This window comes from Astyanax mexicanus, chromosome 8, assembly GCF_023375975.1.
Source record: "Astyanax mexicanus isolate ESR-SI-001 chromosome 8, AstMex3_surface, whole genome shotgun sequence".
Taxonomy (NCBI): domain Eukaryota; kingdom Metazoa; phylum Chordata; class Actinopteri; order Characiformes; family Acestrorhamphidae; genus Astyanax; species Astyanax mexicanus.
Window position 1 is genome coordinate 49,218,045 of NC_064415.1, and position 12,338 is coordinate 49,230,382.

The following is a 12,338-nucleotide window of genomic DNA, read 5'->3' on the forward strand; positions in this document are numbered from 1 at the left end:
TTGATTATAATTTTTTTTAGGTGGTGGGAATGGGCTTCCTGTGCTGGGGCATACAGCGTGCTTCTCTTAACCCATTTTTCCTTTGATCAGTCTAGTTTATTTCAGTTCTTTCCACATTTCCTCTCTCTCCAGCTTAGACATGTCTTCTACCCCTACTAAATAATACATGACACCACAATACTTGAAATTTGAACAAACTCCAACAAACCCTAAACGGATCCCTGATCTATTCATTAATGAACCATTAAAATTAACTACTTTTTGCAACATTTTCCTTCTCTTTATACTTTTCACAAACTTGCTTAAATATTCTCACACCATATAAAAAAGTTGCTGTATTCCCAGATAGCCACCGAGTGCTGGCCCAGAATTGGGCCTTATTCGGTTTCTGACTCCTCAAAGCTGGCTGGGAGTCGGTCACCGGACTTGGCCCAGTGTCTTTTTGAATGTAGGACCAGGTCTGGGCCTTATTCGGTTTCTGACTGTTCTGGAAGCTGGCTGAGATTCGGTCGCCGGACTCGGCCCGGTGTCTTTTTGAACGTAGGACCAGGTCTGGGCCTTATTCGGTTTCTGACTCCTCAAAGCTGGCTGGGAGTCGGTCACCGGACTTGGTCCAGTGTCTTTTTGAAAGTAGGACCAGGACTGGGCCTTATTCGGTTTCTGACTCCTCAAAGCTGGCTGAGATTCGGTCACCGGACTCGGTTCAGTGTCTTTTTGAACGTAGGACCAGGACTGGGCCTACTCTGGTTTCTGACTGTTCTTGAAGCTGGCTGAGATCCTGCCACCGAACTTGGTCCAGTGCCCAACATTGGGCTGAATAGAGTAAGCAAACTGCTTGTAACTGAAGGTACTTTGTCTTTTACTGTTGGTGAATTTGTTTTCTAAGAACTAGGAGGTTCAGGAACCTACAATGTTATTCCTACAAGCTACAAGCTATTTGTACATAAAATTTACGTAAATAACCACTTCGTACATTAGTACATCAATATGATTATTATAGGAAACACTAATAAGGAACTCACCATTGGTTTAAATAAAGTATTTTGTTTACTCAATTAGTGAGAAAAAAAAACTGTTTGTCTGGAAGCTCAAAGAAAGACATAAAACAAAGATTTATATTAAATTTGTTTAATTCATACATTTTACATATTTAAAAAATGGAAAAAAGAAAACAGAAACAGAATACAATTTGCAAATCCTTTTTAACTCATTCAATTGAATACACTACAAAGACAAGGATTTTAATGTTGCAAATATTCACTAATTTTGAATTTGGTGCCTGTAACATAATCCAAAATGTTAAGACAGGGGTAACAACATTATGCATGCATTATAAAGACTAAATACGAGAACTGTGACCCCGCACTGTTTCTTTAACTAGCTGAGCTCCGCGGTACAGTTAAAAAGCTCTTACTGCCTCTCCCTATTAGGCTACAGAGGGGCATGTAGTGTTGTGTTACACTGTTTGTTGTTGCGCCGCTAAAGTATGGAGGATGAAGAAAAAGAAATCCAACCGATTTGAAAGAATCAGATAAAAATCATTGGTTTAATAGGTTAGCCCAAACAAAGGTTTGGCACCTGTGGACTTCTTGTTACTTTTTACCGTATTTATTTTTATTTGCATCTGTTTTAATACATGGTACCTTTGCTACGTAAAACTGTGTACCGGCGCACACCCCACCGTCCTGTACTTCCGGTATCAGTGAGACGGAAAAAAAGGGACGGCACAGCAACATCACGGCTATAACCCCTACTGCAGTAACAACTGCTGAAAATGAATGAGGGTCAACAGCTTCAAAATGTTGCCGCTGCAGGCCAAGACAGGAGCAGTAGAGCCAAAACTATTGCAGCTCAAAAACTAATCCTGCTTTAGAGCAAGGATAGAACCACCTACCTAACTATCATACAAATGCAGAAATACTGAAATAAATATATTAATAAATGTGGAAATAAATAAATAAATGTGGAAATAAATCAATAAATAAATGTTGAAATAAATGAATGAATAAACAAATGTTAAAATAAATAAATGAAAAAATAAACAAATGCACATATAAATGAATAATTAAAAAATATATAAAAAATAAATAAGAAATGTGTGTTATTTTATTTATTTAACTATACAATTATTCGTGCGTGTATTTATTTATTTCTACATTTATGTATGCATTTATTTATTTATTTATACATATGTCATTTTTGGTCCACCATACTCTACTACTTAAATATATAAATACATCTACATTAATTATATGGAAAATGTGTTGATTATAGAGATTAAAATAATATAAAGATATTCATTGATGTCTCCTCCTCAATAAATTTATATATTACTCCCGTTTGGAGAACAAGTTGGCATTAGCGTCCAATGCAACACCTAACATTAGCCTGAGAGCATTACACACCAGTACAGTTTTACTTATTTATATTTTCTGAGTAGGCTCTAAAAGCAAGTTATACCTTCTCTACACATATTTAATTGTACGCTTGTTTCTATAGATACAACTATCAACTAATATAATCAAAGTACAGTAATAGTTTAATGTTAAATATGTTTATTGCAGTCATATTTGCAAATATAATGCTGTTATGTTTTTTTTCTTTTGTATGACATGACCATTTTAAATTCAACATCACATTCTTGAAATAAGTACTTGGAAAATTGGGCACCAGCAGAAGCTTAAGTAGGGGCAGCAACATTAAAACATATATTAATTTACTGACAATAATAAAATGCATCTATGATTTTCCTATTTCATTTTCTGCCAATATAAAACATGAATAAGTTAATTGCTCTGAAAAGCTCCACTATTTCACTTAATGCTGTTAAATTCTCCTGTTGTGTCTAGTTATAGATAACTGTATGTAATTTAATTTAAATGTTTTCAAGTAAAACACTTTTGTCTCTAGTATACTAATATAACTTACTGCATACACAAACAACTTCTAGTGTGATTTTACAAATTAGAGAAATGTTGACTAAAGCTTATTTGGTAGTAGTGAGTGTGTTTATATAAAACTGTGCTAGCTAAGTTAATAAAGTACTTACATTTTTAACGAAGTAGCAGAGTGTGCAGGAACGTATCACTGAACTCTGGAATAAACAAAACAAATAAAGATTTTTTGTATTAACTCACAGACACAGCACCATTTTATTTAACTAAAAAGCTAGCTAAAACAAACATTACACAGTGAATTGTAGAGACACACAACCACTAAGTTAACCTAGCTGACTAGCTAGCTAATGTACAACATCTAAACAAAAGTTCTGTGGAAGCATTTAGGTTAGCTAGTAAAGAACAATTCGCAAGCTAACTACCAAATTGGTTAACTAGCAAGCCTAAATGCTTTTACAGTATGTATGTTTGTAAAAGCATTTAAGCTAACGCTAGCAAACTAGCTGGTTTTTGTCCTAGCTAGCTAACTATTTATTAGCTTAGCTAACGTAAATAACGTTACCGAAACAGTACTTCTGTTCTGGCCTTGTACACTAGTTAACAATTTTAATTTCAAGTAAAACCATACTTTTTGGTTGTCTGTTAGTAACTGTTATAGCTACATTAACATTTACATTAACATGAAATGTGTTTAATGCTACATTCTGAGATAATTTAGCCTCAGATAATATCACCTTGATATGCTGCTAAGTTAGCTAGCTTAGCTAACTGAAGAGGCAACACACAGATAGGGTTATAACTCATATTTGACGGCCAAAATATTTATTAAGTACATGGAATCAAAATAAATGGTATTTCAAAAAAGGTACTTAATACTTAGTTAGTTTAGCTACCTACCTACAAACTTCAAAGGTTTCAGGATAGCTGACAGTTGAGGAAAGTTTTAATGTTTGAGGAATCCGCGCGCCAAGTGCTACGAGAAACCGCACGGGTTGAACTGGGCTGATGCGCAGGGGAACCGAGGTAAATATCACCTAGATCACTCTAAACGTGGCTTGGAGGTGCATGTGCACTGTGAAGCCCCTGTTGCACACAGACCCCTCTCAACGTGATCGCACGCGCACACGCGCACACACAGCTTATCCAGTCCATGTAGAAAAATGTTGCCAACAGAATAAGACTGTGTGTGTGTGTGTGTGTGTGAAGCAGTACTATAACAGGCTGTGTGTGTGTGTGTGTGTGTGTGTGTAGCAGTACTATAACAGGCTGTGTGTGTGTGTGTGTGTGTGTGTGTGTACTACAACAGGCTGTGTGCGTGCGTGCGTGTGTGGGAAGCAGTACTATAACAGGCTGTGTGTGTGTGTGCGTGCGTGCGTGCGTGTGTGGGAAGCAGTACTATAACAGGCTGTGTGTGTGTGTGTGTGTGTGTGAGGAGCAGCATAACCGCGGGAGTAAGAGCTCTTACTGACAGGAGTCATCTGTAACTGTAAATAAAAAGAAAATGTACAAGTCAGCTTTGGTAGAAAAGTGCTAACAGTGGGGAACAGTCAGTTTTCCAATTTGCACTGCGCTGGGCTTTCTCGGCCACCGTAGAAGTCAGGTTAGATCAGTGTTTCTCAACCCTATGCTATGTTCATGCTTAAAAACCCTCCAATGTTGCTGAATTTCAACAATTCTGCAAAGAAGAGTGGGCCAAAATTCCTCCACAATACTGTAAAAAACCTTATTGCAAGTTATCGCAAATGCTTGGTTGCAGTTGTTGCTGCTAAGGGTGTCCGACCAGCTATTAGGTTTAGGAGGCAATCACTTTTTCAGACAGGGTTTTTTTTTTCTACCTTAATAATAAACACCTTCATTTAAAAATTGCATTTTGTGTTTACCTGTGTTTGTCTTTTGATGATCCGGAACATTGAAGTGTGACACACATGCAAAAAATCAGAAAATCAGGAAGGGGGCAAACACTTTTTCACACCACTGTACATAGTTTTTCCTTAAACCATGACTACCTATCTATTTAGCTTATTCCAAAAATAAGCTAACTGACTAGTCACAAGCTGCATTTTATTAAGCACACAGAGGGTTTGATCTGTGTTTTGCTTTGGAGATGAGTCTTTTTAACCAGCTATAAGCTCCAGAAGAGATTTTTAGAAGAGGTGTTTGTCAACGTTGCCCAGTAGCGCCTTTAATTTTTATTTTGTCTACCCAGTTTCATGCATTATTCATTAAACAAAATTAGATTTATTAACAAAAGAAAACAAACAATAAAACAAAACAGAACATAGGACCTACAAATAAAAAGAAACGGGGAATAAAGAACACGCAACCTCAACAGATGAAGAATGTACAAGAACCGACAACAAGAACGAAAATACACAGACTATGAAAATACACAGACTATAAATACACATGGACAAGGACAGGAAACAGGAAACACCTGGGGCTAGGGGGCGGAGCTACAAATTAACACAGACAGAACATGTGGTAAAATGAAGGTAAACAAAAACAGAATCACAAGCACAGACAGGAAACACAGGAAAACAGGATGTGACACTCTCATAGTTGCAACTTCTGATCATTTATTTTTTATTGAGTTTATACCAGGGGTGTCCCAACGTGAGGTATTTTAGAAATAGAATGAAAGTTGGCCCGCTGTTAAGCAGGTGTTTATAATGTGAGATTCAAAGTTTGGACGCTAGGTGTCAGAAACGGGCCAAAGAGTCTAAAAGCGGCGAGAGTGAAGTTGTATCACAAAAAAACGGGCCTTTCTTCTAGCGCAGAAAAACAGGCCAAAGAGTAGTGGTATATTTCATTATTTTTTTATTACAGTCTTTGGCCCGTGACAAATATATTTCTCCCTCTGGCCGACAACAAAAAAAGTTTGGACACCCCTGGTTTTCTTCTTTTGGGTAGATATTTAAGAAGAAAATAGATAAAGACATTCCCCTGAAAAGTCACTATATTCTTTATATTTTAAATAATGAGTAATTTATTATTAACCTTATTATATAATATTTGCAAAATATTATATACACAAACCCAGCTAGCAAACACAACGACCTTCAACGTTAAGATGGGGTTGAAATATGACTAAAGTAATGTATGTTGTTGTTTCAATGTTAAATCAACATTTAATGTTCAATGGTTGTGCTAACATTGAAATTTTAACGTTAAATCAACATAATGTCCTTAACCTTCTGTCTTTTGAATCAGCAATTTACAATTTATAACCAAAAATTTTGAAAAACGGTTGGATGGAGGAAAGAAACAGTGTTTTACTTCTATTTACAGTAACTGCTTTTAAATTTAACACCATATTCATGTTTTAATAGTTTTAGTTTTACTACAGTAAATAAGCTTGGTGGTCTTTTTTACCTCAAATGTCCGTACAAAATCTCAAAGTTCCAACTACACTTTCTTTTTTTAAACATTTCACAAACAATCACTATTGAACTTTTTATTTACGAACAAGCTTTAATTGTGTTACAATAAATAGATATCCATTAAAAAGAAAAACTTTATTTTTTAATCGCTGTTTGAAAAGGGTATATATTTTAATAAAAATAAAAAAAAACATCTTATATATCTTTTATAAACTCTGACCTGTAGTGGATTAAACAGAGGATTTCTTCATTGCTTGGACACACACACACTACCCCCATCTTATGGTCTAAAAGGAATGTTCTAACTTTACAATCACCCCCAGAAGAACACTCTAGAAGCCTTGGAGTAATCTTTTTCAAACAACCTTAAATTTCAAAATGACATTTCCTGACTATTTCTTCACTCAGCCTCGCTCAAGAGCCCTAAATACGAGTTTAGGGTAAAATTCTGTTGACATTCCTCCAAGTCGTAAACCTCGGAGTTAATGTTAAACATTTGGAACACCAAATGAACACCAAACATTTGCAACACCATCACTAGGACGGGACTGCGGACTTAAGAGAGTGTCAAAACTTAATTAATGCCTTGGAAATTGTTAATTCACCAAATATTATACCAATTTAGGGGTTTGTGCCTAGTTATTTCTGCAATCACTTAGAAATAAGATTAATGAAATTAAGAGAAATGTTCTAAGCTTGGAAATTCCATTGACCGTTTGTAGGTGAGACTCTCTCTGTCCACCGACCTCCCCAACCGTCGTAAATTCCGACAGGCAAGGACCAAGCCTTATCTGAGCACTCAGCAAAGGGGAGGAATTTCTCACTAAGAAGATTTTGCTTAAAATACATATATATTGACTATATAAAAGAGGTGTTTTATAGAATGTTTACTAAATAATGGTATATGTGTCTGGTATATGGTATATGTGTTTGGATTTGTCCTGATTAAAGTTTCCTACACATTCAAGTCTGAATCATCAAGGTTTAACTAGCATTTGATAATTTAGCTTTATTTGGTTATCAGTGGTTTAACAAGGTATTATCTTTTAAGTGATTTAATTGGGTTTAAATAATAACATGTCTCTTGATCTCTTTCCATCCATTGATGTATTTCTAAGATTATCTTGAATATTACAAAACTGTTTGTGGGCAAAATATATATATTACATTTATTGTGATTCAATTGTAAGATTGTTGTTTCCTGAATTTATCCTCACAAACTGGTATGCTGAAGAATGTATTTTGATACACTGTTTAGTTGAGTTTTCTTTTGGTTTGGTCTATTAGAAAAATAGCTGAAGCATTGTGACCATGTGGGGGGTTTTATGGCCCTTTGTGAATAAGATCATCTTCCCTGCCAAAGTTTGAAATTGCTCCTAGACCAATCAAAACACAGACATTTGGGCCACAGGGCCAATCATAGCTCAAGGGCCAAACAGGCCACAGAGACTAATAGTTAAACTGGGCAGTTTCCAGTTCAGTTTTGAGTTGAGTTTTAGAGTGCAGTTCGGAGCAGTTGGAGGAGAAGCAGTTCAGTTCAGTTTGGAGTTGAGGAGAGGAGAAGAAGATGTAGTTGAGATGGGAAGGCAGATGGACTTGGAGTGAGAAGTTGGAGAAGAGAGTTTAGGGAGCCCAGAGATGGAGAAAGGATAGACTGTTAGTGTAGTCATCTTAGTTAGTTTTCTTAGACTAGTGCATTTAATCTTCTTCAAGTATAATACTATTAGCTATCCTAGTTAAAATATCTAAGGTTATTTTACAATCTACGAAGCCAAGCATTATTCCATCTAAGGTTAGCTAAAGTACAGCTGAAAAAGAGATCCGCCAGATCCAACCCAGAAACCTGCGGTCCGGAGGCCACCAGCAAGCCACCTGAGAGCGAAGGGATTTACCCTGTGGGTTATAATGGGGCTCCGTGCTGACACAGGAAGTCAAACCACCCTGCAGACAGGCTCACGTGATCCTTTCTCGGGGTGAAGCAGCAGACTAGAGGTCTGCACTCCCGCGGGAGTCCCGCGGGACCCGCGGGACCCGTCAGAATATGTTGCGGCGCGGGACAAAACTGAATTGTTATTGGCGGGAGCGGTAATTTAATCAATACAGGCCATGCGGGAGCGGGACCACATTAACATGTGGTCCCGCTCCCGCAAATTGATAAATAGTTAAGAAAATTATAATAATCACGCTATGATTCCCATGCAAGCAACAAAAAAACACAAGAAAAATCTCTCGGAGGATGGACACACACACACACATTTTCAGCATCTCCAGCAGGCGTGTGCAGAGGAGGGGGGGGGGGGGGGGAGGGGGGGGTGTAATTTAAAGGACGACATTTACTATACTGGTGCAAAATAATAATAATAATAATAATAATAATAACAATAATAATAATAATAACAATAACATTGTTATTGTTATTATTATTATTGTTATTATTATTATTATTATTATTATTAATAATAATAATACAAATATTAATTAAACTAATTTAATTTAATTTTATATATTTTTACATTTATTATTTTATATAATATAGATCCACTTCTAATCCACTTCTAGGATTCTTGATGCACCTGATGGCATGTGTTTGGACTGCGAACTGAATTGCTGTTTTAATAAATACATATGTAAATTTGAAGCACTAAATGTAATTAATTCAATTCATATTAGGACTGCGGGACGGGAGCGGCGGGAATGTGTATGTGGCGGGCGGGAGCGGGATTAAAAGAAGTGATTTTTTTGCGGGAGCGGGCGGGAGCGGGACAAAAAGACGCGGGAGCGGGCGGGAGCGGGTTTAAAAAAACAGTCCCGCGCAGACCTCTACAGCAGACGACCAACACAGACGGACGTCACCGAGGCCCACTTCAACACCTCAGAGTAAGGCAGAGCTGGGTTTTAATCTTTCGGCAGATGGTGTTCTGTTGGTCATGGTTTGGGTCGGGTCTTTAATAGAGCGTCTTTAGTATAGATGACTCATTTTGAGTGTCTTGGGTGGAAATAAGAATTGGTTTCGTAGACTCAAAATACCTTAGACCCTTATTTAGAAATATTCACTTAATAGTTCTATTAATCTTCATTCCTTTCATATCAGCATTATAACGTGTTTGTTGTTTTACTTCTCATTTATCATTCTACACTATGATTTGATATCTAATGGCTACATTTATGACTTTTTAATGAATTATTTACTCATATCTGTGTGATTTAATAAATACTTTTATTTTACAAAACCTGTCATTTCAGTGTGTTTTTCTGGATAACTTGGTTATGAAAATTTCTGTCACCTGTAGAAACCACACCCTGAGATGTCTTGTGTTATTAATTAATTTGATTAATTAATTTATTAATTAATCTAATTAAATTAATTTAATAACTGGCGCCCAATTAAAAATATTTCAACATCTCAATTAGCACCAGGTATTAAACCACTGAGCCCGCTACAGACCTTAAAATATATTTGCAATAAAAAAAAATCAATGCCAAATCTCTAAATGTTTTGAATCATTACAATTTCATTTAAATAATAAAAATAATTAAATAATTATTTGAAAAATTGTTGTGATGAATCACTCTGATATTTTCAATGTTTTGATTGTGATTTTTATTTTGTATTATTGTAACACTTCTTCTGGCTTTTGTTTATTAACTTGCTTTTGAGATTCTGTCTATATCTTTTTGTTGTTGTTGCTGTTCTCCTTCTGTTTCTGTTTATTAATAACTTCAAAAAAGTAGTAGGCCTAGGTTGTAGGACTGTGACTATATGTCTGTGTGAGGGCACAATGATTAAATTAATAAACATTAATATGTTTACCTTTTCTCATTTACTAAAACTAATAAACGAATGTTTTTATTTGTGTATGTATTGTTATTAATGCTGTGATGTTTACTACTTAGTACTAATACTGTACAGTTGAACAGCTGACTGTGTTTGTGGTTCATTTATTAACGCTCTGATCTTCTACAAAGACAGAGAGCAGAGTGGAGCAGCTCCTCAGAGCAGGAGTTTCCTGTTGTAGTTTCTCATAACTGCTCTCACTTCAGAGAGATTCACACTAACACACAGATCAGCATTAGAGCACTGAGAGCTTAAACACACTACTGATTCCATCTGATCATATTCACAATGAAGAACATCCTCCTCATCATCCTCATTACCATATCAGGTACTCACTGTCAAGATGGGTTTGCTTATATTAACTGTTTGATTTAATACTTTTCTATTAATTTAATTATACTGTTTTCCATTCAGGTGTTTTTGCTGCTGATAGGATTAAACCAGATGATCAGGAGACTGATGTTTCTAAAACAGAGGGAAAATCTGTTACACTGAAATGCTCTTATGAAACCAGCAGTGAATATGTGTATCTCTACTGGTACAGACAGTATCCTAACAGAGCTCTACAGTATTTACTGCGGAGAGGTGCTCGAGAATATAGTGGACGAGATAATGCAGACAGTAGATTTGAGTCGACTGCAACTGTATCATCCACTGATCTCACTGTTACAGTAAGACTGGCAGATACAGCTCTCTACTACTGTGCTCTTAGAGTAGGAACACAGTGATATAAAGTCTCTGAGAAGCTTTACAAAAACTCACACACCTTCTGTTTGCTTTGAACACAAGCAGATCAAAGTAATATCAAACCACACTGCTTATCTCTTATTACACTCTCTCAGAAATGACTAGATGTGGTTATGCAGGTGATAATAATGAAAAAAGCAATTGCAGATGTAGTAAATGGGATAGGGTACAATATCCCCCCCCCCCCTGCTACATCAGAAAAATAGAATAACTGAAGTAATTTAAGTATATTATTAAATATAAAACGTTTTATAAATAAAGCCAACTGCTTGGATTTCCTATTGAAAAATGGTTGATTGATGTTGATAAGATGGAAACTGCATCACACCACCCAGACACTGCCGTGACAAGACCACCTGCAACAAGGGAAAGATAGAGACTTGTAATCAAGTAGCCACAAAGTGACTAAACTTTTTTGTAGACAAAACAGAGTTCAGAATCTCAGACTGGAGTGAAGTTATATCAGTTTTTGAAATGAAGTGGTCGATAAAAATAATACATTATTGAACATGAAAAATCAAAATAAATAAATAAACATATCGCCACCTCATCTGTATGAATGAATATTTGTTTTCAGACAGAATTAGATAATTTGGGACAAAATTCAAGATGCTGTGTGGCACCTAACACTGCTCATTCTACAACAAACCCCATCTCAAAAGGAAGTATGGCGATATTAGAATGATCTGAAAATGATGATCCACAATCAATTTTCATCCAATCAGCCTGAATCAATCTAGAGAAACTGTCTAAAGCGGAATGAATCATGATCATCCCAAATAAATATACTCTAACACAGTGTTTCTCAACCAGGGTGCCGCGGCACCCGGGGTGCCGTCTGGCTTCATCGGGGGTGCCGTCAAAATATTGCGCCTCACGTGCATATTTCCTTTCCAGAGTCAGCTCGTGTCGGGGTGTGTCCCAATTCACAGGCAGCATACTCTGAAGGATGCGACCCACAGAGGCGGTGTATTACTGCGCAGCTGTGACGCAATCTGTCCCCTAAATTGGGACACACTGTAAAGTTTTTGTCCCCCACGCGATGCACGCGCTATTTTATTTCATATTCCGCCAGCAACACCCCTCGTTCTCACCTGAAGTACTGCGCCAGCACCCCCCCCCCCCCCCGTTCTCACCTGAAGTACTGCGCCAGCACCCCCCCCAATCTCACCCCCACCCCCACCCCCGTTCTCACCTGAAGTACTGCGCCAGCACACCACCCTGGGGCGCCGTGACATCTCGCATATATTTAAAGGGTGTCGTGATAGAAAAAAGGTTGAGAAACTCTGCTCTAACAGACTTTAAGCTCTTAGAGGAGCTAATAATGTTTCTACAAATCACTAGAATGGCAAGATTTCCATTTTTAAAGAACAATTTTACTTTTAGAGCAGACTGGTTTGGTTTGCATTACAAATACTTACAATGAACTGAGTTAGTCGTAAATTGCTCCTATTTTAGCCATTTTTATTAATACCAATA

At 36.8% G+C, this 12,338-nt stretch overlaps 6 protein-coding genes across 20 annotated transcripts in view; 3 read left to right on the forward strand and 3 right to left on the reverse strand.

Moving 5' to 3' along the window:
* LOC103036135 (zinc finger protein 239) overlaps nucleotides 1-12,338 on the forward strand; it is a 245,471-nt gene that overhangs the window by 147,905 nt on the left and 85,228 nt on the right. The gene's annotated exons all lie outside the window — the stretch shown is intronic.
* LOC107197278 (zinc finger protein 135) overlaps nucleotides 1-12,338 on the forward strand; it is a 142,936-nt gene that overhangs the window by 119,535 nt on the left and 11,063 nt on the right. The gene's annotated exons all lie outside the window — the stretch shown is intronic.
* The window catches only part of LOC111188212 (gastrula zinc finger protein XlCGF49.1), a 232,620-nt gene that overhangs the window by 100,651 nt on the left and 119,631 nt on the right, over nucleotides 1-12,338 (forward strand). The window lies entirely within an intron of this gene.
* LOC111190415 (zinc finger protein OZF-like) overlaps nucleotides 1-12,338 on the reverse strand; it is a 589,012-nt gene that overhangs the window by 45,981 nt on the left and 530,693 nt on the right. The window lies entirely within an intron of this gene.
* Nucleotides 1-12,338, reverse strand: part of LOC103025045 (zinc finger protein 501) — a 266,885-nt gene that overhangs the window by 45,981 nt on the left and 208,566 nt on the right. The window lies entirely within an intron of this gene.
* Nucleotides 1-12,338, reverse strand: part of LOC111197445 (zinc finger protein 239-like) — a 184,162-nt gene that overhangs the window by 42,651 nt on the left and 129,173 nt on the right. The window lies entirely within an intron of this gene.